The 23164-nt window shown below is 34.0% G+C and overlaps 2 long non-coding RNA genes across 3 annotated transcripts in view; one reads left to right on the top strand and one right to left on the bottom strand.

Moving 5' to 3' along the window:
• The window catches only part of LOC144305344 (uncharacterized), a 95290-nt gene extending 82800 nt beyond the window's left edge, over positions 1-12490 (top strand). The window contains exons 3-4 of one of the 2 annotated variants that reach the window (XR_013372384.1): positions 11542-11621; positions 12102-12490. This is a non-coding gene — a long non-coding RNA (uncharacterized LOC144305344). Of the gene's footprint in view, positions 1-11541; positions 11623-12101 lie in introns of those variants that run through there. The other variant, XR_013372383.1, reaches the window with a different exon arrangement.
• The window catches only part of LOC144305345 (uncharacterized), a 32132-nt gene extending 14558 nt beyond the window's left edge, over positions 1-17574 (bottom strand). Inside the window, exon 1 of the long non-coding RNA XR_013372386.1 lies at positions 17476-17574. This is a non-coding gene — a long non-coding RNA (uncharacterized LOC144305345). The remainder of the gene's footprint in view (positions 1-17475) is intronic.
• Positions 17575-23164: the final 5590 nt, after the last annotated feature.

Here is a 23164-nt window from a genome sequence, read left to right as displayed (position 1 = left end):
GAAATCCATCACTTTTCCAAGTTTGTAATAATTTTCAATATTTCACAAATCTCAAACTTCCACTGTGATTTTGGAAAGAATCTAGTCATATATTTACTGGCAAAGCAACACTTATATAAATTTAGCAGATTTTCCCCCAGAGGCAAAAACTTAATGAGGTCTGTCAAGACACTTGATATATACCTCTTTTACAACAATCTTCTGTAACTTCCACCACAGGGGATACTATTATAAACTGAAAGAACACCCATTATAGCATAACACAATCTTTTCCTCACCTGTGGGCATGTCCTCCTCAGGGCTAGTTACAATTAATATCTTTTAAAGGAGCACATGTATGTAAATGCACAGGTAAAAGTAAGATGTCTTTGCCCACATTATACATGAACTTGAGTAATCTCAAAAAGTTTTGAAGGAATCATTTCTCTTCTGATCTCTCTTATTTAAAAAAAAAGATTATTAAGATAATTTATTTTATTTGTATTCTTCAACATAGCATTGACTTTCTTTTGATGAGTGAGTTACCTCTACTATTTATATAATTATTGATTGGTTATATGTTACCCCATCCCCATAACTGGCAAAATTAATTTTTAAATGGCATTTCTCATTAGGCCACTAAACTTCAATATTGATGTTCATTAAAACTATTATTTAAATTTATAGATTTTTATTGTGGTAAAAATTTCTAATGTTCCCACAAGAATTCTGATTGTCTTCTCCTCCTGGGCACATGCTCTTTAAATTTGCTTTGCACCTGACTTTGAGTAATGATACACAGGCATAAGTTCTAAGTGCTACTTCTATGTGGAAGATTTACAGAACCAATACACAATTCTCCATGGTTCTTCCAGTTTATAGTGAATGGAGCAGCAGGTTTATATGGAGATAAAATCTAGCATCCTAGGATGCTGAGTCAATCACCTAGGATGAAGGTCGTCATCTGTGTGTGTGTGTGTGTGTGTGTGTGTGTTGTGGAATAGAGGGGTGTGCATGCATACATGTGTATGTTTTATTTACTCAATAAAGATTTATTGAGTCTCTACTGTGTGCTATCACTTTAGGCAAGTGGATAGTGGATAATGCCTCTCACCCTGGAATAATAGTCTTTTTATAAGCAAGAAATAAACATTTTGTGTTTTAAGCCACTGATCTTTCAAGATTATTGTTATTTCAGAATAAACTAAACTAAAATCATGGTAAAGATTTAACCAGTGACTTTTGAGATAATGTGTTCCAATAATGACTCTAGTTTTTCAGGTCTAAATAGACCAAATAGGTTTAAAAAAAATAATGTCAGACTTTTAACAGAAAAAAAAAAAAAAAAAAAAAGCAAGAATGGTTTAGGGAAAAAATAGAAATAAAAAGTAACACAAAGAAAAAAATTAACTATAATCTCACTATCAGAACAAATTACGATTCAAATTGGCATATAAACATACATATATAATATAAGTACTATAGATAACATATACTATATATAATATATACATACTAGAGATAGAAAAAATATGTATACTGTTAACTCTTCTAAAATCAAAATACAAAACTTGTATATTTGTAAGTAGTATATCATGCAAAGTTATTTTGAAATGATTGTAAGTTCCTTGACTTCCTCTTTTCTGCAAGACACTCCACCAGTTGGACATTTTGTAAAATTTATGTTTAAAAATATTTTATATCTGCCACTGTGTGGAGCATACCTTTCCCAGAATTTGACTTGAAGTATCTCCTAGATACCAAGTTATCCTACACGGATTTTGACATATGTTTTATTGCTAAAGTAACATCCATTATTCTGTCTTGAAACATGTCTTTGTGAATTGAAACATACCTGTCTACACAATGTCAATTCTATTAGACTTTCTATTCACTCATTTATTTCATCAACACCACAGTTCTCTTATTTTTTTATTAATTAAAAAAGTCACTTCTATTTTGGTTCCTATAAAAGCAGATGATCTTTGAATAATAATTTTGCATTTAATTAAAATAATCAAAATTTAAGGAGGAAAGAAAAATGTTTCTCTCAGTTTAACAGTCTAATTTACCAATAAATTGAATTATGTCAAGTAAACAAAATCTAATTGTTGGCCGTATTTCTTTCCTCCTCTAAATATGCACAGCACAGTTCTTGTTACCAAAAACTCCATTTTAAAACTACTCTCAGTTTTAAGAACTCAGTTATCAAGTCCTCCTAACTATAAAATATCAGCAAAGTTCTACAAATTTCCATACATGGCATTGAACACTCTTTTGTTCTCCAACGAATAAATAATTTAAGGTCATTGTGACCCACACTGAAGATAAAGATTTCTTCTTTTAAAAGAAAATACTTTGTTTTAAATGTTGAATAAAAAGATAGTTGAAAAAAATTCCAATTAGCTAAAATTAAATTTCCATTTACAAGGATCATGCAGGATATGCTTTGTTTTTATATCTTCACAATGTTAGTTGATGAGAAAAAGATACTTTTTCAATCTTTTTAAACTCTGGTTCAGCATTTTCTACTTCTGTAGTTGGCAAACAGCCATCAGTTGTTTTGTTTATTCTTGTTTGGAAATAGGATTCTTTATATTAACCATAATTTTTAATAATATTATTGCTCCTGAGATATATCTCAACATTTTCTGTAACATCTTCAGAAGAGAATTTTTTTTCTCATAACTTTTCCACTTTGAATATTGGATCTCCTTTTTCCATCTTGTGTTCTTCAAATTTCCTTTGTAACCTGGACAGAGGTATCTTCCTTGTCCCTGTCTAATGTGATGCGTTGCTGCACAGAAACAAATTTTGTATTCCATGCTCAGGCTCTCTATTCCTGAGAAATAAGCCATTAGCTCCTCACACTTTCCTGAATGTTCTTGAATGTATTTTCTTCTGGTAAAGCCTAGTAGCTTGGAGTTCTGTTTTTTTCTAGTGGACTCATTCTCTTGATGGTGACTTTGGGATCTTGCTTTTCTTCGTATCTTTCTTGAGACTTCAGTTTGACTTTGTACTTTTATTCTCTGACTCTGGATGGGTTCTTCACATCCTGGTGTCCAAATTTGTCTCCTCACAACTTGTTGACACAGGCAGCCTATATTCTGTCTAGAAGCCATTAGAAAACACTTTCCTACTTTGTAATTTATTTATGGTTGCTTTTAAAAAAGAGGGCATTATGAGTTATAATGTTTGTCACCTAACTTCCAATCATGAAAATTTCACTTTGGAAAGAATGATGTGTAGTATAAACAGATGACTCAATTTACATACTGTCCACATTAATGTGTGCCCTTGAATCAGGCCTTTACTTGAGCTATTTTGCATCTGTAGCATTCTCTCTGGTCACCATGCTGCCAGAGCAGACTTTATTTGGTGATCCTGCTTATCAAACTATGCCTTTTTGATGCTTGCTCATGTCATGTTTTCCCCTGTCTTTTCATGTTTTCTATTATCTTTCTGCTTTAGGTTCTACTGTCCTGCTGAGTAATCAAACAAATCTCTAGACACTGTGGTCTTGCTGCTCATCTCAGTAAAGAAAAAAAACAAATAACAGCTGCTGAAATTGTGAACTTTCCTTTCTGGCTGTCAAATTTAGTGAAAACAGATGCTTCAAGGAGTTGTTTGTAATTCAAGCAGGCACAGAAGAGAAAAAGAAACCTCTTATTTGCTGAAACTAGAGAAGTACTGCTAGGTCAACTTAGTTTCTAGCTTATACTCTGGAAGAAGCAGCACACGGATAATCTCTTTCAAGTCCCCAGCACTGCTTTTCTAAAATAAGGTCATCACTCCCACTGACAATACATAAAAAAATGCTCATGAAAGGTATGTCCTGGAAGAAAAATGATTAAAACCAATTGTAATGAAATGAATTAAATGCTTGAAAGTGTTAAGCATTCCTTGGTGAGGTAAACTACTTTGATTTCTATATGCCTGGACAAGGGCTGGAATACCTAGGCCTCGGGGAGAAGACAGCATCAGCCACTGGGAAATGTCAGATGGTTAAGTAATCTGTGACAGTCATTTTCACCTATGACCTACCTATGACCCTTGTTTTTCCTCAATAGTTAAATGAATGACATTAATTTAATGACACATATGCATCCTTGTATTATCAAGATTCCATGATTCAGTGAATTGAATGTCACTGCTAATACTTCACTAGTAAATTATTGTCAAATTAAGAGACATTCTAATCAGGCCAAAAGTTTTACTATAAGTATTAATAGAAAATGTTATTCGATTTACCAAAATGTTGCCTGTGCCCAGTTTTTCAGTAACAGATCTTTAGCATAAAGCCTACTAGGTCTATAATTATTCTTCTGACTAACTCATTCTGTCATCCTAAAGAAAAGGGAAAAAAAGCCAAACCAAAAACCAAAAACTAAAGATATCCACTACCTGATTGATCTTTTAAGGATGAGAACAGGAACCCTAAGTGTATTTGTGCCTATTATACAAGTAGAGACTTGTAAGGAACATATGAGACCTTAGCATTTGGGGAAATGGGAAAACAGAGGGGCTGGTTATGATTCCATTGGGATTTCAAGAGGAAGAAAAGGGCTGAGAAATGAAGCAATCTGAAACTGAATGGACCTGGGAGAAAACCAGGTTGGGGGTTGATGGGGAGGGATTAGAATGATGGAAAGGGAAAGAGGGGCAAATGAGAAAAGATTGGGGTTACCTCTGAACTACAGGTAAAAACCATTAGTAAGATTTCCTTAATTCATATGCATTTGTTGAGCACTGTAACCCCCATTCCAGGTCCCAAGAAGTAATAAGATTGAAATGCATAGTCATAACCAAGGACATTTACTGAATTATATTGCTAGAAATTGAAGCTTAAGTGTCATTTTAAAACCTCATGCTCCCATAGAGATGTGCTGGTGAGTGTTTTTTCATAGAATCCAGCCTCTTTGAAATTCTGGACTTTGGGGCTAATATCTTAAGCCTTTTAGCTCCTTAGTGGTTTGATGCAATTGGATGAGGTCTTAAATCGCCTTTCTTCTAGAGGAAACATCCTTCTCCATCCCACTTCCCATAAAAAAAAAACAAAAACAAAAAGAAACCAAACACACCAAAAAACCACCCCCAAAAAAACCACCAAACCCCCCCAAAAAACCCAAAAAACTAATAAAACTTGATAGGAGTCAGGATAGGCAACAGGATAAATAAACTTACATAGACTTCTATGACATAGGGAGAGATTCAATTTTCCACCAATTTTCTTTTCTATGCTTTTCTTAGTATTACCTACTGCCACTGTTTTTATTAAGCCAACTACAAAATAGCAAAAGAGGCTGCTTTCCTTACATTTGTAAAGGATTTGATTTAGCGGAGGCAAGTATTTTGCTTATATCTCCAAGGATCCTTCCTAGATCACCAAAAGATTCCTTTGGAGAGGGAGTCAACAAACAAACAAACAAAAATAAAACACAACATCTGTGGTAATAAACAGGTTTTATTTTTTTTCCTAAAGAATCACATTTGCATATTTCCTTCAGAAACTTGTGGTTGTAATAGGTAGCTATTTGAAAACTACATTCAAAGATCAGAAATGACAGCAAAATGCCATCCCTTTATAACTAACAACTTTCAAAGGAAATAAACATTTTTCACCTCAGTCTCTCCCTTAACTTAGATTTAATCCAACTCCCTGAAGACAAAAAGGCAGGTACAACTATAATCAGACTTTTGCCTACAAAACTTCATTAAAACTACCACTGTGGATCACCTACGACCACTAATTTACTAAATCGACTGGTCAATTTTCACTTCTCATATTTATACCCTATCTGCAATATTTGGTACAGTTGATTACTCTCTACTTCTGGCAACTCATTTTTCACCTGGATTCCAGGACCCCACAATTGCTGGATTTTCCTCCTACCTAACCTTACTAATACCCTTTCCTGCCTTGTTGTCTGGTTCTTACTTTCTTCCCAACCTCTTAACACAGAAGTGCCCCTTGGCTTAGTGCTAGATCTCTTCTGTAATTATACTCACCCTTTTGTTGATATTATTTAAGGCTTATAATGCCCAAATTTGTCTCTATCCCAGACATTCTGATCTCCAGACTTGTATACTCAACTGCCAACTCAGTATCACCACAGGGTATTTAGTGTGTCTCAATTTGAATCTCAGATTTAACATCTCCAAAACTGAACTCCTGATCCTAATTCTCAAACCTGTTCTACCTGTAGACTTTCACATCTCACTTAAAATCAATTCCATCCTTCCCACTGCCCAGCCCAGAAAACCTAAGAGTCATCATTGATTCATATTATTCTCTCACGTACCACATCCAGTCTGTTAAGAATACCTATGGGTTTTACATTCAAAATGCATTCATATAATGATCCTTTGTCAGCACCTCACTCCTATCATTTTGGACCGAACCACATTATCTCTTCCGTGGATTATTGCAGTAGTATCTTAAGTGGTCTCTGTGTCTATCCTTTCTCCCATCTGGAATCTATTCTAAACATAGCATTCAAAGTAATCTTTTTAAAACATTTATCATATTCTGCTCTCCTCTGCTCAGAATCCTTCAGTGTTTTTCTTATCTCATTCAAAATGAATGGCAAATCCTTACAATGGCATGTGGGGTACTACACTATTTACTAGGTTAGTATTTCTCTGACCTTATCTCTTCTACCTATTTTCTTAATTTTTCTGTGTGGACTCATCTTCTATACATCTGCATGACAATCTCCTTTGTCTACTTTAAAATCCTGCCTACCTTCTTAGTGAGAACAACCTTGACCAACTTATTTACAGTTGCAGTCCTTTTGATGCACCCTTGGCTTATTCTTCTCCAAAGACCAAATCAAGTCATCTTCTAAATTACATAAATAGTTTACATATTGATTATGTTTATTGTCTGACAGTATGAGGGCAGAGATTATTTAAGGCTGCAGTGCCCGGCACAAAGTAAGCACTCAAAAAATATTTAGGGAATAAATGAATAAAGAAATAAAACAGTTCTACAGAGGAACTAACCAAATATCTGGTACAGCAATACTGCCTTCAGGAATAACTGCAATGGGAGTGGCCCATTAAAATCCCAACGTGTCCCATCAAATTCAACAAGTGGTAGGATCCATAAAATTATTCTTAGCTAGTTAGTTACTCTGTTTTTCTGGATGCAGTCTGCTTTTCATCATTCACACATTCATCTCACCATTCATTTTTTTTCCTTGGTATAAATTTGGCTAACATCCATTTCCCTGCATTCCAGTCTATCTTGAACTTGCACTTTGCTGTTTTCCTTAGTTCATTTCCCTAATTGCATCAGTCTCAGCTTGGGATTTCATCCCTTACTTTTCATTTACTTCTGATCACTTTCAGCTTAGAAACCCCTTCTTTAACTTTCCATGGCTCTATTTAGTACATCGAGATCTTAAAACCTCTACAATCTACTGAGGAAGTTATGGAACTGAGAAAAAAACAAAGAGTAATAAACATTGATTTTTAAAGTGACATCTGCACTATGGGTTGGGTAATATTATTGACATATTCTATATGAACAAACTGAGATCCAGTTTTGATTGACTTTCCTAATCTCAGTTAGCTTGTATATAGCGTAGCCAGCCTTCAAATCCAGGTGTGTGTGCCTTCGATATCACCGCTCATTGTTCAGTGTTACATTACCTCTTTAATCCAGATATCCCAACTCACAGTCCAGTGTTTTTCCTGTTACATATGCAATCTTTCCCTCATGTCTTAGAAATATACTGTTTGTTGCCTCTTCACCCTTAGGCATTTAATAATCATTTATTCCTAACACTTCACTTCAAAACTCTATTTCATATACAATGCATTCATTATGCATACTGAAATCACACCCAAAGTGGGAAAACATCCAAATAACTGCCAATAAAAATATATGAATATTTGCTAATGTTAAGAACAGTTGCTCTTCCTTGGAAAACTTTTTTTTAAAATAGTTTACTGATCAACTTAAACATTATTTCATTAATAATGAAAGAGCTTTAGACTCCTCTTAAAACTATTTTTTTGTAATCTTTTTGTAAGTTAAAATAACCATCCAGTTGTCAGTAAATATAACACAGACGCTCAAATCAAGATAATATTTGAGTCCTCTATATTTAGATTATTCCCAAATGAGAAGACATGTATCTTCTTCCTTTGACCTCAAAAGCAAAGGAAGAAAACCTCAAAGCTGAAGATATTCAAACTGTTCTTACAGAAAGTGGATAATCTGAATGGGGACCAAAGCCATAGTTTCCCTTTCATCTAAAATAAGGGAAAGAGGCTCTCTGGATATCTTTTAATCTTGTACTGAAAAAAGTATAGTCAATTGTCACTTTGAATTTTTGCAATGACTAATTGCTTGCTCCTTAGAGCTTCTGATTCTTAAGAAGGTGAAGTAGAGAAGGGCTAAAAACTTGACCTTTTATACCTACTCCTCCACTCCACTGCCACATGATGAATCCAAACTTAAACGATTCGCTTATAGTAAATCTAATTAAATCTAGAACTTTCTGAAATTTTGAAAATTTTTCAGTTTCTCTAAAGGTTTCATTTTAAAGCCAACACTCCTCTATAACTTTTGATTTTCAAATTAGAAATTCTATTATCCTGATTATCCACCTGGCAGCTTAACTAACATAATTAATATGCTGATTTTTAAAAGCAATCAATAAATATATTTTGTTGTCTATATGTTTAGTTTTACTTGACTCTGAAGGGAAACTAAAATAAAATATATGACCCCCCCCTTCACAAAGAAAGCAATCAACATAGATTCACAAGGATGGAGTAGTTAGAAATCATTCTATTAAAGAAATAGATCTCATGAGAGAAATGAGGAAAATTCACATTAGGAATGAGAAAAGCAAAAATTACTGGAAACAAGAATGAGCATAGATTAATTTCATTGTTCTAACCAAACACATAGGATAAAAGTGGTGGTTGAGGCAGGTGAATTAATAATATGATCTAGAGAAAGTGCAATTTGCTGAATCAGAAGAAATTGTCATAGAATGAGAAATTCAAGATTGGAGTTATAGTAATGGGAACAAGATTTAATTTGAAGGAGAAAATCTATAAAACTTGATTAGAAATATAAAGAATAAATGTAAGTCAAAGAGTCTGAAATAGACTTTTACTGAAGAGTCTAGGATCCAGACCCAGGCTAACAGTCCATGAGTTTGGTTTAAGCACAAGAATGGAATAAGATTTATGGTCAGGGTGGATACAAGGAAGATCTGAAAGGGGGCACTGAAGGGCAAAGCCAGAGCACAGAATGGGATGCACAAGACTGGAGCATCCACCAAAAGAATTCAAGCTTCAGATTTACATCACTTTTTCTGAAACTTGATAATGATTGTGATTCTTTTTATTTTATTCTTAAAAGATATATATGTATGTATGTATGTATGTATGAGAGCACCAGCATGGGGAGCAGCAGAGGCAGAGCCACAAGCAGGCTCCCCTCTGAGCAGGGAGCCTTACAGTGGGGCTCCATCCTAGGACCCTGGGATCATGACCTGAGCTGAAGGCAGACACTTATCTGACTGAGCCACTCAGGTGTCCTGTGATTCTTATTTTAAAATGTTCTGTGTGTGCCTAAAAACTATGATCTTAAAATACATGTCAGTAGTTAGAGACAGAACAGAAAATTATTTTTTTTAAGTAAAAAGAAGAAAATAACAAAAGAAGAAATTAATAAAAAATAAAATAAAATAAACATTATGGAGCAAATGAAAAAAGCCAAAACTTGTTTTTTATCTGATAAAAAGAAAGAGGAACAAGACACAAAGATCAAGATGAAAAATGGGGCATTTTGATAGACTCTATAAACATTATATAGATAACATAAGGATGCTATAAACAACTTAATGATAATAATTTGAAAAATCAGATAAAATGAACACTTTCTGAAAAAACACAAGAAAAAGTAGAAGATCTGAGTAATAATATATCTATTTAAGAAATTATTCTCATTATAAAAGAGCACTTCATTGGTTAATTCCAAAAAAAAAATCATAAAAGAAATATCATCAATCTTATACAAAATGTCTTAGGGTTAGAAAAAGCAGAAAGTGTCTCAAAACATGCTATGAAGCCAGTATATTGGTATTATTGATATCAAAACATGACAAATTATAATAAGAGAAGAATATTACTATGTTCATGAGATGAGAAAAATTCAAAATATCTTATGAATTTAAATCTATCAGAATACAAAAAATATAATTAATCTCAAGTGAGGTGTGTGTATTGTAGGAATGCCAATTTGGCTTAATCGATTAAAAAAAATTCTGTGTAACTCACCACAAGAAAGGTTAAAAAAAATAATATGATCATGTCCTTAGACATATTAAGCACTTGAGAAAATTAAGGCAAAATTCTGAAATGATTCTTATCTTTCTGTAATCTCTTCCTGTAGAATGTGAAGTAAGTCTGTGAATATGATGAGATATTACTCCCATGATTTTGTTACTTTATGGGGCAAGAGGGATTTTGCAGTTATTATCAATGTCACAAGTCAGTTGACCCTAAAACGGAGAGATTAACTGTATAGTCCTTGCCAAATCACATGAACCTTTTAAATCTGAGTTTAGAGGTCAGAGACTGGTGAAGTTGGAGTCAAAATACAAGGATGAGAGATGCTAGGTGGCTGCCTGCTTACAGATGGAGGGGGCAATGGGGGTAGAAATGCAGGTAGCCTCTCAGGGAGTTGCCTTAGCTGATAGCAGGCAGGCACTGGATTCTACAACCACAAGAGTGGGCTTTGGAGCAGATTTTTTCTAAGAGCTTCCAGATGGGAATTCAGCTCAGGTAACACCTTGATTTTAACTTTGTGATAACCTTAGCAGAAAACTCAGGGACTTCTGACCTATAGAACTGTTAGCTAACAAATCGATGTTATTTTAAGCCACTAAGTTTGTGGTAATTCATTATGCTACAAGAGAAAACTAATACAAATAGCTAGGGATAAGTAAATATTATCTATAAAAAAAACTACAAACATCCATAATAATGATTAATCAAAGATATTTGTCCTGAAATTGGAAATGAGACAGGGATGCTGTTATCACTGCTCTTCGTCATTTTACTAGAGGCCTAGCCAGTGTAATAAGCAAGAGAAGCAATTAAGATGTGTAAGAAATTGAAAGGAAAAAATCAAACTGGCTTTTTTTTGCAGATGACATAATTGTGCAAATTTGTGTGTAACAAACTTATGTGTGTGTGTGTAAAAATAATTTACAGATAAATTATTAAGGTCAATAAGTGAATTTAAATAGCAGCTGGATTAAGGTCAACACAACACCTACAATTATATATGCCAGCAAAAAAATTAGAAAATGAAAATTCTCACATTATTTCTAAAGCATAAAAACGTTAAACACCTAGGAAGAAATTGAATATATTTTTTTTTCAGAGAATTTAAAGAAGGTAAGTAAATGGGGGCTATAACTTGTTCAAGGATCATTGGAACACAGTATTTTAAAGATATTCTCCAAATTGACCTATGTATTCATTTCAAACACAATAAAAAATTTTAAAGTCTTTTTTTTTTTTTTTTAGGGTGGACATTGATGAATTGAATTTGGAACACAAAGCACACAGGAACAAAAATATCTAAGAAAATACTGAGAAGGAACAAAGTGAGAGGCTTTATACAAATGAGAAGTTTAAATTGTTAAGACAGACTGCTGTTAGTACAATAGTAGACAAATGTGCCATTGATGTAAGAAACAGTCTCCAGAAACAAACCCAGTCATATACAAACTTTTAACTTATGGATAAGTTGTCAGTGACAAGAAAAACAGTAGAAAAGAAGTCTTAATGGTGAATGGTGTTGGTTTGTCAGATAATCCACAGGGGAAAAAAAAGTAATACCTTACACCATTCACCAAAAGGAAGTGTAGATGGACCTTAAATCTGTTATGAGTTGAATTGTATCCTCTCAAAATTGTTAAAGTCCTAACTCCTAGTACCTTAGAAGAATTTGACCTTGTTTCAAAATAGAGATATTGCAGATGTAATTAGTTCAGATGAGGTCATACCGGAGTAAGGTGGCCCCTAATCCAATACCACTGTTGTCCTTATAAAAAGATGATACTTAGATATGAATCTGCACACAGGAAAAACACCATGTAAAGATGAAGACAAATGTGAGTGAAATGCTTCTACATGCTGAGGAATGTCAAAGATTGCCAGGAAACCATCAGAAGCTATAGAAAAAGGCCTGGAATGGATTTTTCCTAACAGACTTAAGAAGGAACTAATCTTGCAGACATCTTGATCTCTGACTTTTAGCCTCCAGAAATGGAAGACAATAAATTTCTGTGTTTAAGCCATCCAGTTTATGATACTTTGTTATGGCAGCCCCAACAAACTAATATAAAATCCAAACATAAAACATAAACTAATAAAGTGTCTGAAAGTACACAGAAGAAAATTATGGCTTCTACTTTGGAGAAAGAATTCTTAAAAAGGACACAGATAGGGATGCCTGAGTGGCTTAGCAGTTGGGCAATCTGCCTTTGGCTCGGGGAGTGATCCGGGATCGAGTCCCATATCGGGCTCCTTGCATGGAGCCTGCTTCTCCCTCTGCCTGTGTCTCTGCCTCTCTTTCTGTGTCTCTCATGAATGAATAAATACAATCTTAAAAAAAAAAAAAAGGACACAGGTGTCACTAACCACAAAGGAAAAAACGTGTACAAACAACATTAAGAATTCTCAATTGCAGAGGGAAAGTCAAGCTACAATGAGGAAGAAGAGATTTACAATATATAAAAATGAAAAGAAACATATAAAGATTTCCTAAAAATCAGTTAGAGACAGATAAACAGCACAACAGAAAAATAATGGAGTTTAAACTAAAAGAAACTTTAAATGAGTACTTCAAATAAAATAATTTCCTAATGATCAAAGAATATTTTTTAAAGTTCTCAACTTCTGACTCATCACAGAAATTTAAAAATAAAAACATAATGAAGTATCAACACACAGTGACCAAAATGGTTAAAATGAAAAGGAATCCATTATCCATGGCTTGGGTCAATATTTGCAGCAATTGTATCTCTCACGCTACTGGTTGGGGTAACATTCATTAGTTGGGGTAACATTCCATAGAAACATTATCTACTAATTGATTTTACACATTCCCTATGTACAGTAATTCCACCCCTAGGAATACATCTGCATGTGGTGGGTGCTCTAACAAAACATATACAAGGATGTTTCTACCTGCATGATACAGAATGGCCAAAATTTGGAAACAATTTAAATGCCCACCAATAGTAGCATGAATGAATGCATTGTTATGTATTCATATAAAAAATGCTATGCAGCAATGAAAATGAATAAACTACAAGGGTATTTAACAATATGTGTGACTCTCAGACCAAAATTTTGAGCAAAGGAATCCAGACATGAAATAAACATACTATTGGGTCTCATTTGTAAATATTTCTAAAAAGGATAAAATTAATATGTAGAGAAGTGATTCAGGAAAGCATAGGGTTGAGATGGGTCATAAGAAGATTCTAGGTGCTGGTAATGCTGTCTTCTTGATGAAGCTGGTGATTATACAAGTGTGCTCATTTGAGAAAATTCATTAACCATTCATGCAGTCAATGAGTGTAATTTCTGTATCTCTAATGTGCTTTGGTATAAAAGGTTACTTTAAAAGAGACTCTGGAAAATAATATTAGTTTTTAATAATAGTGCGTAATTAAACCAGATAGGTAGAGTAATAACCAAATAATTATTAATATTTACTAAAATAATACTTTAAAATAATTGCTGATATGATTGTAATTTTAAATATATATTATGAATCTAAAAAAAATCTTAGTGGCAAAAGCTTTGTCGTCACCACTTGCAAATATGATTTGAATTAATACAGCAGAATCGCATTCTACATTCTGAAAAATTTCCTAATTATGTTTATATTCAACAACAAAGTTTTAGCATGTCACTAGGATAATTCCTAACTTGAACTCAGTGAAAATATCATGAGGAGAACTTTCTTAGCTAGGGACGGGAAATTTAACATATGACAGCCAAATGTTCATATTAGCCCAGATAAAATTTAGTATTTCTTTTTCAAAATGTCATAATTAGGAGCACCTGGGTGGCTTAGTGGTTGAGCGTCTGCCTGCAGCTTCATGATTCTGGGGTCCTGGGATCAAGTCCTGCATCGGGCTCCCCACAGGGAGCCTGCTTCTCCCTCTGCCCGTGTCTCTGCCTCTCTTTCTGTGTCTCTCATAAATAAATAAATAAAATCTTAAAAAAAAGTGTCATAATTGGGCCTTGGTTGGCCTACAGCTCACTTAAAAGTAACAGAGGAAAGACTAGTGAGCTGATTTTGTATATAATATAAATCTTAATATTTTATATTACATAATATTTATAATGTTTGCATATGTAATATATAATTTTAATGTATACATATGTGTTGTGTATGTATGTACGCATATATATATATATACCTGTATATAAAATTTGAAGTGCAACATTAATTATAAACTTCAAAGAAATCATAATTGAGTCCTAGAATCCAAAAATAATTTTAATGATGATGCATTATCTGTAAAAAGTATGGGAAATTTCTATGCTGTCTCCAAGAAATCCACACTAATCAAAAAACAAACAAAAAACTGGAATAACTATATTAATATCAAGTAAAACATATTTTAGAGCAAAAAAAGAATTACCGAGGATGAAAAGGGCCATCTCATAATGATAGAGGGGTAAATTCATCAAGAAGACATAAAAATTATAACTGTACGCCTAGTAACGACGTCTCAAAATATATGAAGCAAAATCTAATAGCACTTCAGTGAGAAATGGATAAATCCATGATTACAGTTGGTGATTTCAACACCCTTCTTGCAATAATTAGCAGAATAAGCAGAAAGAAATAAGAATGAGTATAAAATACTTTTTCATATTGCTGAGGGCTGAATTGTACACCCCATCATCCAAATTTACATGTTGAGCTCCAAACTCCCAGTACCTCAGAGTGTAACTGTATTAGGAGACCTTGTTAAAGGGATCATTGAGTTAAAATGAGGTCATTAAGTTTGTCCCTAATCCAATATGGCCAGTGTCTTTATAAAAACTGGAGATAAGGACACAGACATGCACAGAAACAAACTTTGTGAGGGCACAGGGAGGAGAGAGCCATCTACAAGAGAAGAAAAGAGTCTTCAGAAGAAAACAATCCTGATGACACCTTGTTCATAATTGTGAGAAAATATATTTTAATTGTTTAAGCACCTGTTGTGTGCTTTGCTTTGCCATCTCTACAAAACTGATACACGGACTATCAATCAGCACTAATCGATAGTCATAGAATACACCACTAAACAACCAGAGACTTTCTACTATTGTCAACTTGTCCATGGGAACATTTACACAGAGAAATCATATCAGAACCATAAAATTAGTCTTAATATTTAAAAGGGATTCAAGTTATACGAAGTGTATTCTCTGGCTAGAGTGGAATTAAATTTGAAGTCAATGATAGAAAAATTTCCAAAATAAGTTGAAAATAAATGCAGTTCTAAATAATCCATATATAAGGGGTGCCCGGGTGGCTCAGCAGTTTAGCGCCTGCCTTCAGCTCACTCAGGGCGTGATCCTGGGGTCGTGGGATGGAGTCCCACATCAGACTCCGTGCATGGAGCCTGCTTCTCCCTATGTCTGTGTCTCTGCCTCTCTCTCTATATATATATCTCTCATAAATAAATAAATTTTAAAAATAAATAAATAAATAATCCATAAATCAAAGAAGAAATCAACAAGGAAATTATAACTTCTTTTCAATTGAATGAAAATAAAAACAATATCAAAATTGAGGAGACACTGATAAAGCAATATTTAGGTAAAATTTTTTACCACAAAATGCTCATACTGGGAAAGAAGAAATGTATCAGATCAATGACCTCAACTTCTACTTTAAGAAACTATAAAGAGAAGAGCAAATAAAGGGGGCCTAGGTGGTGCAGTTGATTGGGTCTTGGACCCTTGGTTTGGGTCGTGGGATCAAGCCCTGCATCCAGCTCCGCACTCAGTGCAGGGTCTGCTTGTGAGTCTCTCTTCCTCTGCCTTTCTCCCCCCACCTTACACCCACTTTCTCTATATCTCAAATAAATAAATAAATCTTAAAAAGAGAGAGAGAGAGAAGAGCAAATAAAGTTAGGAATAGTAAAAAAAAAATATGTAGTGATCAGAGAAGAAACCAAAGATAGAGGAAAGAGAAAGACAATAAAATGTTTATATTCATTTAAGTTTATTTGTGGATTTTGTATTTTGTTCAGTTGGCTTCCTCTTATATACCAAAAATGCACTGTATATAGAGACTCATCATAATTTTTAATAACCAGTAGTACAAATCTTGAATTTTCATTATACTTTCCAGGAGATTATTTATTATTTCATGTGAACTTTAATTCAAACCTAATGACATTCTTTTGGGATCACTTTGACTTATATGTTAACTTAGAAAGAACATATATATTCATGATAGTCCATGTTGTGATGCATTTACAATATTCCTTTCCATTCTGCAAGGTCATTTTTGTGTATTTCTATAGTTTTTTTTTTTAATTTTACTTATATAGGTCTTGCAAATTTCTTGTAAGGTATATATCCAGATATTTTACCTTTTTAAATGTTAGGTTAAATGAAGTCTTATATTTTATTATATGTGATAGCTGTTATGTTTATAACATATAGTAAGGGAAATGATTTCCAATGTTAATTTTACATTTTGAAATCTTTTTATTTGTATGGTTTTAAGACTTCTTCTTCTTTTTCTCATTACTTTTATAAAATATCTACACATAGTTTTCTTTTTATGTACCTTATTTAACTTCCGAGCATTGTGTGAATTTGTCAGTATCTTCAAGGAAAACTGGCTCATAGAATATTTGCTCTCATTTTGTGTATCAGGTCCATATAATTTTTCCTGAACTCAGATTTCCTAGAATACCATTTCACATCTATAACTTGCAAAATTAATTTCCATAGATTTGTCTCCCTATTTGACTCTGAAACGAAGAGTGGAATTTAAACATTTTGCATGTCCTACATCGAGTTCTCTGCCTGGATCTCTTCAGGAATTTAGTAATGCATAGAGATGTACAAAAAATAAAGAAACAAAGATAATTGGTTGATGTGCTGATTCAGTGATGCTTGCCCATGCCTTCCCTCACCCCTTCTTGTTATCTGCAGTTGCAAACCTATGCCAGGTTAGCATTTGGAGAGGAAATAATTATTATTTTAGAGGAACAGTAAAATCATCACAGACACATTCCCTTGTTCTTAATGGAGTTGGAACACCCCCCCCCTTTTTTTCTTGCCTAGAAATGGGAACTTTTGCTAAATTTAGAACTGCTTTAGAAAGAGAATAGAAAGAAGGAAGAAGGTGGTAGGTTGGCAGTGTTTCTTCTTCTACCAAAATAAGAAAGAAGCTCACAACTTAGGAACTAAAGGGAATCCTACCCTTGCTTCTTTCCCAGGCTCAGCTTCCTCTGGGAAAATGGCTCTTTGGGAGAAACCCTCAGTGGCAGCTACCCAAGCTCACTGCTCTGTAGACTAAAGGAATGGGCAAAGTGCCCTAGTAGAACTACCCAGAGAAAAAGATGCCTTATAGAAGAAACTCTCCCCCTCCCCATTCGGCAAAAGCACAGGCCCTCAGGGAAATATGCCTGCGAGGGCCAAATGCCAGGGCTAAAGAACTGGAAACTCCTGCTTAAAATTCAACTGAAAGTAATGTTCCATTCAAATATGTCGGCATGTGTAAAAATGGAAAAGGCAAGTGTATTGGAATGTGAAGGAAGGGGAGAAAAACATTGAGGCAGGCAGATAACACAGTGACACACAAGATTTATTAAAACAAGATTTATAAAAACTTTCTGTAATGACTAATAGTATTGTAAGGAGCTGCAGGCAGTTAGAGAATTGTGATTCTTCAGAGAGGGGGAAAAAAGATTTCTATTTTACGGCATTTCCTGTGTATCTGAAAGTATTTTCCCTTTTTCACATTCCAACAAGGAGGTTTTGTTTTTCATTCATATTTTTGTCTTTCAAGTCAGTTATATTTGGAAACTACACTTTAAAACATGATTTATTTATGTAATAGAGCCTTGAGACACTCCTTATTATCAAGGGTTGGTTCTAATTTTCTGAAAGAATCCAGAAATAGATGATTGGAATAGATAAGTGAATGTTCTATGTACTCCAAGCCCCTTCCCCAACACACACAGGAACATACCACACTTCACTCCTCTTGGTGGCCACATTGCAGCCCTTTAAGAAAAAAGAGGCATTTTGTTAGAATGGCCTGAAATGTTTAGTGGGTTGATGATAGGAATTTATTGAGGTGAGTCCCAGAGAAAAGAATCTGAATCTCCAGTTCTTCGGAAAGGCAAAATGTTTATTTTAGTCCCCTTTCTATTCTAATAATGTCCAGTTTGCTTTCAGCTATTGTAGCTTTATTGCAAAATATTCTAACAGCAAAAGAGGGAGGCAAGTAAGAGAGATGAAGCTGAGTGAATGCCTAGTTACTGATGGGAGCTTATATCATCAAGAAAATCTGCCTGGCCCCTTCACTTAAAAGATAATGGAAAGCGTATATTGCATTCAAATTCTCTTGAGTCTGATACTAAGTTATATCCTCTGACTTTAAAAGATCAGTCACACCTTTATCTGACCATACATGGAGTCTCAGAGCCAGATGAGAAATCGTCTTATGGAGAAAAGGTAGTTCCCAAGGGATTTATTGCATAAAACGTGTAAAAATAATGTTTGCAATTGTGGGCACCTGAAGAGGCTTAGAACTTGATGCTTGTTTTTCTTCTCAATATTTCAGATTTTTTTCCTAACCTTAATAATACTGTGGCGTTGCACCTACTTAAAGAGAATAGAAAAGGAATAAATGACAACTTCAGATAAATAAATTGATGGCAGAAGCAGCATATGATCCAGCAAGTGTTAGGCACCAGGCCATCTCATGAATCCAGAATCTGTCCTTTGTTATTATACTCCAGTGACCATGTACAGAAATGCTTATGATCGGGTATAAGGTTCTGTTGTAACATCGGAAGGCATTATCTTATTTATTTTTAATTACTTTATGCAATATTATTTCAGCTTTGTGCTCTGATGGCTTCTGCTCAAATGAGATTTTTTTTTTTTGTAAAATCCCCTTGGGAATTATAGCAATAGTGAGGAATGGTACACAGATAACAATACTTAGAGTGATAAGAGTTTCAAGTACAGTAGTTATAATTAGCAATGAGGTTAATGACATTAAAAAAAAAATCAGAGGACATGTGAGCATGAATTTACCAGGGTATGCTGTGCCCAAATGTTCTTCCAATAATCACTGTAAAACTATAGCTCTGGAACTTTTGCTTCTGAGATTCAAATCACTTACAATTATGCAAAACCAAGTCACTGCAAAAAGACATTTGCAGGGCAAAAAGATTGTTTGTGTGAGCATCATGCGAAGAGTGGAAAGGTCCACAGAAAGAGCTCTGGGGCTCACAATACCTCCTATTACCCATGCTATTGTTTGCCAGCCCCCTAAATTCTACTTCATTCTTGAAATATTTATACTATCGTTAACGATAATGATTCCAGAGTTTCTCCATAGAAGAGGCTTAAGAACTACAAATTGCTTGGAAGGGGGATTGCATATGGTGATGAAAGATGCTGCCTGAAAGGACACTAACTTTTCTTGATTTGTATGATATAAATAAATACCATGTTAGTAAGAATAGGAAGTACAAAAGTGATTTCAAAAAACTGTAAAAATTACTCTTTACCTGTTTGAGTAGCTGATTAAACAAAAGAGGGAAATGATTATTTTTGAAAATTATAATGTATTTACTTAAATGTTCTATTGGTCAAAATCAAAATACAAGAACTTTCCTTCCTAATGATCAACTAATTATTCTAGTGACCAGTTAAGTAGTTCCTTCCTTGCTCACATTAAGCTGTAAAATCAATTAGTCTAAGGACTTTGTATGAACAATTTGGCAGTTCTTAAGTCAATTATTACTGTCATTATTCTCATTATTTTACTTTCATTTGAAATGGCTTGGGTCCTTCACTACATGCAAAATTATCTCCTATAGCTATAAATTATGTTAGTCTTTATTATCAACAAAGGACCATTTCTGATCTGAGTATGTCTATAAAATAGAATGCTGGCCATCCTTGTGGCCAAATGATCAAATCAACTGACTGAAAGAACTGTTTTTGCTCTAATGCTGGAAACGTTGGGCTAGAAAGAGGTTCAGCCTTGAGAAAAAGAATCTATAAGTCATCACTAAAAAAAAGAGACTAAAAGAAGATGTGGGATAGTGGGGGAAACTGGTAAGGTCCACTCCTAAGGGAATTAAAGACAAGGGCTACATTGGGTGGCTCAGTGGTTGAGTGTCTGCTTTTGGCTCAGGTCGTGATCCTGGGGTCCTGGGATCAAGTCCCACAGCGGGCTCCCTGCAGGGAGCTTGCTTCTCCCTCTGTCTATGCCTCTGCCTCTCTCTCTGTATCTCTCATGAATGGATGGATAAAATCTTAAAAAAAAAAAAAAAGACAAGGGCTGCAAACTATATCATCTTACCAACTTAAGTCAGAAAGAGAGTCCACAACTATAATAATTTTATAAGTATGTAATGTTGTAATGTTTGTTTTTTATTATTAACATCCATTTTCCTGCTGAAATTCATATTAAAATGCTCAGAATGGAATTGTGATACATTTACTTTTAAAGGAAGCAAGAAAAAATATATTTTCTTACAGATATGCTACATCCATTAAAGAAGGAATCTTAATGCTAGCATAGGAGGAATAGCCATGGAAAAATTGGAAAGTTTGCTCTTTGGTGGTGCAAAAATTGGGGTTTGCTCTTTGATGGTGTTAAGTATGATTTGAGCATTGCTATTGGGGTGGGAGTATAAGTTCTCCCACCCAACAATTTCAAGGCAGTTGTTATGTTTTTATAGAAAATGCAAATAAAAGTTCTTCTTTTTCTTGGCTTATTCTGAAAATCTTCTTTTAAATATCTTGACAGTGGAGTAATTTTTAAAAATATGTTGATATTGAGCATTAGCTGCACGTAGCTAGATGCTTACAATTTTATATTTCATTTTATCTCAGAAAAACATGGAAAAGTCACAATTATCCTCTATATACAAATGAAAAAATAGAAAAGGAGAACTGAGTTATTGCCAAGATTACACAGTATGGTAGAATTTGGATGCACACCTGTGGTCACTGATTGCAAAGTCTTCTCCAAAGCCCCAATAATCATCCTGAATCAAGGGCAAGTGTCATAGGAAAATTAATAAATCCAAGAAGTATAAGATGTAGGGGATGAGATTTGTTTTATGACTTAGCGATTTATTTATTTACTTATTTGCTCATTCAGATATTTATTCATTCATTTATCCATTCATGGCACAAAGGTGTATTGAATTTGAATTAAAAACATAGAAACAAAAACTTTCTAAATTTTTATTTAAATTCCAAGTAGTAAACAAATAGTATAATATTAATTTCAGGTGTACAATACAGTGACTCAACACTTCCATACAATATCCAGTCCAGTGTGTTCATCACAAACACATTCCTTAATCCCCATCACCTATTTCACCCATCCCCACTCACTTCCATTCTGGTAATCATCAATTTTTTCTCTATAGTTTTTAGTCTGTTTTTTGGTTTTCTTTCTCTCTCTCTCTCCTTTTCCTTGTTCATTTGTCTTGTTTCTTAAATACCACATCGTATGGTATTTGTCTTTTCTTGACTGACTTATTTCACTAGCATAATACTCCCTAGGCCCATCCACATTGCTGCAAATGGGAAGATTTCATTATTTTTACACTGAGTAATATTCCCCATCTTCCTTATCCATTCATCAGTTGATAAACATTTAGCCTGTTTCCATAGTTTGGCTATTGTAGATAATGATGTTATAAACTCAGGGAGCGTGTATCCTTTAAATTAGTATTTTTGTATTCTTTGGGTAAATACTCAGGAGTGCAATTGCTGAATCATAAGGCAGTTCTGTTTTTAACTTTTTTGAGGAACCTCCATCCTGTTTTCCAGAGTGGCTGCACCATATTGCATACCCACCAACAGTATAAGAGGGTTCCCCTTTCTCTGCACCCTTGCCAACAACTGTTGTTTCTTGTGTTGTTGATTTTACCATTCAGACAGGCATGAGGCTATATCTCATTCTAGTTTTTATTTGCATTCCTGACGATGAGTGATGTTCAGCATCTTTTCATGTGTCTGTTAGCCATCTGTAAGTCTTCTTTGGGAAATTGTTTCTTCATGTCATCCACCCATCTTTTAATTGGATTGTTCGTTTTTTGAGTGTTGAGTTTTATAAGTCCTTTATAGACTTTAGATATGAACCCTTTATCAGATATGTCATTTGCGAATATCTTCTCCCATTCTGTTGGTTCCCTTTTAATTTCGTTGATTGAGAAACAAAATATTTTAATTGTGTGCTTCCTAGGAGCAAAGTTAAAGTTAAAACTCTCAGTATCGGTCTCCATATGCACTGCTAGTCGAGATTGACATTCTGTAGCTTTATCAATCTGAGAGATGAGCATTTTCTGAATTCTAAGCAACAAGCTGCATAGATCAGAGAAAAAAATATTTTCCAACCTAAAGAATTTGCATGTTTGTGCAAGTACCATTTAAAAAGGGAAAAAATAAATAAAAAGGGAAAGAAAACATAGAATATATATATATCCATTTGACATCCCTATCACAGACTGTATTTTCTTATAATTCCTTGTTTGTTTTACTGACTATAACATACAGTGCTTTAACAAAACAGTTTCTTAACTTATGACGTATAGTAGAATGGGAAGAGAAGAAAGGAGTTTTAAAATCAAGAAGATTCTTGTTTCTTCCACTGAAGGCACATGTTCTGTAGTATACTCAAGAAACTACAAAATCTCTCAAACGTTGTACTTTGTGAAACCCTGTGAGCCTACATTAATGCCACCTTATAATCTATAAATATTTTTTGAAGCCAAAAGACCTAAAATTTGATTATTCTATTATTAAGATGAAATATAGCTTTATTTCCTTTAAAGTTGTTTCGTCTTCATGTTTCCTTCACTAGAAACACATGAAAAGACTTTCTACAGGCACTACAATGTATATT

The sequence above is a fragment of the Canis aureus genome, chromosome 35 (genome assembly GCF_053574225.1).
Source record: "Canis aureus isolate CA01 chromosome 35, VMU_Caureus_v.1.0, whole genome shotgun sequence".
NCBI lineage: Eukaryota > Metazoa > Chordata > Mammalia > Carnivora > Canidae > Canis > Canis aureus.
Note: the sequence above shows the minus strand (reverse complement) of the source record. Positions and strands in the feature narration are given on the sequence as shown.